The sequence below is a fragment of the Nilaparvata lugens genome, chromosome 14 (assembly GCF_014356525.2).
Source record: "Nilaparvata lugens isolate BPH chromosome 14, ASM1435652v1, whole genome shotgun sequence".
NCBI lineage: Eukaryota > Metazoa > Arthropoda > Insecta > Hemiptera > Delphacidae > Nilaparvata > Nilaparvata lugens.
In genome coordinates this window covers 2,308,832-2,311,250 of record NC_052517.1, presented here as the reverse complement: position 1 = coordinate 2,311,250, position 2,419 = coordinate 2,308,832, and positions in this window count along the sequence as shown.

The following is a 2,419-nucleotide window of genomic DNA, read 5'->3' as shown; positions in this document are numbered from 1 at the left end:
TGTATCAAATTATGGTGTTGTGTATCCAGTTGAGATGATACTGTATCAACTTCCAATTTATTCCCATCTGTAGACTATTAATTCTCGTTTAAAATGATCAATTATTATTATTCTTGATTCTTCAAGGAAGTATAGTTTCCAATCATTCAATAATACATTTTCATAATTGAGATAGAGTATTTTGTGAATTAATTATAAATCTACATTGTTGAAAAACGTTCTGGAACGTTGTGGAGTTGGGAAAGGATAGCGCTATCTGCTTTGTGGAATGATAGACAAGGATAGCAACACCAATGTTAATCAAATACTGCCATTATAACGAGGACCTCACTGTAATTATGTTTCTGAATTTTGGTGGTGTGTTATTATGTGTTGGAGACGCTGGCAGGTTTAAGTCAAATGGCTCATTGTGACCTTCCTTCAAGGTCGTATATTGTCAGAGTGTATTGTTGTCAGAGCGAATTTTCCGCTGAAGAGTTTTTGTGAAGCGAAAAATGAAGAAGGTGAAGCAGAGGTGTGCTTTCAGCTTTCGCAGAAGAAGAAGAAGACGAAGGAGATTGAGAAGAAGAATGAGATGGGGAAGGAGGTGGTGGAGAAGAAGAAGGAGGAGGAGGAGTAGGAGGGGAAGAAGATGAAGAAGAAGACGAAGAAGGGGAATGAGAAGGGTAAGGGGGAGAAGGTGTGGTGTAGAAGGCGGAGGAGGGGGAGAAGAAGAAGAAGAAGAAGACGACGACGACGAAGGAGATTGCGAAGAAGAATGAGAGGTGGAAGGAGGCGGTGGAGAAGGAGGAGGTGGTGGAGAAGAAGAAGAAGAAGGAGAAGATGATGAAGAAGAAGATGACGACGATGATGAAGGAGATTGTGAAGAAGAATGAGAGGGGAAGGAGGTGGTTGAGAAGGATGAGGAGGGGGGAAGAAGAAGAAGAAGACGACGACGACGACGACGAAGGAGATTGAGAAGAAGAATGAGAGGGGGAAGGAGGCGGTGGAGAAGGAGGAGGTGGTGGAGAAGAAGAAGAAGAAGAAGAAGGAGAAGATGATGAAGAAAGAAGAAGATGAAGAAGGGGAAGGAGGAAAAGTTGGGGAGGAGGAGGAGTAGGAGAAGAAGAAGAAGACAAGACAATAGAATAGAATAGAATGGCTGCCTTTATTTTATACCTGGGAGGGTGAAGTTAGGGCTCAGTCGGCCCTCTCTTACACTTAACCCTCAATAGAAGACATAGGAAGAAGAAGAAAGTAGAAGACAGTAGAAGTAGTAGAAGAAGAAGAAGTTGAAGAAGAAGGAGAAGAAGAAATCAATTTAGAGTAGCTGAAGAACTTGAAAAAAGAAGTTGAGGTTGAGGAGGTGGAGGAGGAAAAGGAAAAAGAAGTGAAGAAGAAAATGAAGGGTAAGAAGAAGACGAAGAAATGTCATCACACGAACCTGTGTGTGTATTCTCATAATTATGATTGTACGAAGAACAAAATAATTGCTGAGTATAGTTAGAATTTGTCCTGTGTGTGTGTGTGTGTACTCTCTCATATATATATAAAAGCGAAATGGCACTCACTGACTGACTGACTGACTCACTCACTCGCAGAACTAAAAATCTATCGGACCAAAAACGTTCAAATTTGGTAGGTATGTTCAGTTGGCCCTTTAGAGGCGCACTAAGAAATCTTTTGGCCATATTTCAACTCTAAGGGGTTTTTAAGGGTTTAAAGTTCGTCTTTTAGCATGTATATTCTTCTTATTCTCTTAATTATAATTGAAAAATGTCCATACCATATGTTATATATACTAAATCTAGAGAGAGTACCTCTTCGAAACAGTTGTTAACTGGTACTAAATTAATAATTTGTCAGGTTGGCATTAAGTTGAGTTGACTTTGTTAGGTTGGCACCAAGTTGAAGATTGAAATGCATTTATCGCGGGAAAATTGATTGGGCACTGCTACTTCAATCCTAGGAATATTATATTACTAGCCGTCAGGCTCGCTTCGCTCGCCATATCCGTTTAGCCAGACGTTTAGTCTGGACCCCCGACGGGATCGTCCTACAAATGAAAAATGCAGACGGATATGGCGAGCGAAGCGAGCCTGACGGCTAGTATGATTATATGAGGAGTAACATAGTTGCTGAGTAAAATTTGAAGTTGCCCTGTGTGTGCACTCTCATATGACTGTGTGACGAACAAAATAGTTGCTCAACAAAATTGTAATCTTCAATACAATAAAGGAAAGAACTGGCTTATACACGAAGGGGATAGGAAATTCACGAATGACGCATCATCACGTCTCAACTACTCAACTCATTAACTTGAAATTCTGCATATATAGATTCTCAATTCACCGAATATGGTTAAAGTATTATTTTAGATTTCTCAAGACTTCAGTAGGTCAAGTTTAGACTATTGCGAAGCACGGGTTACCTGCTAGTC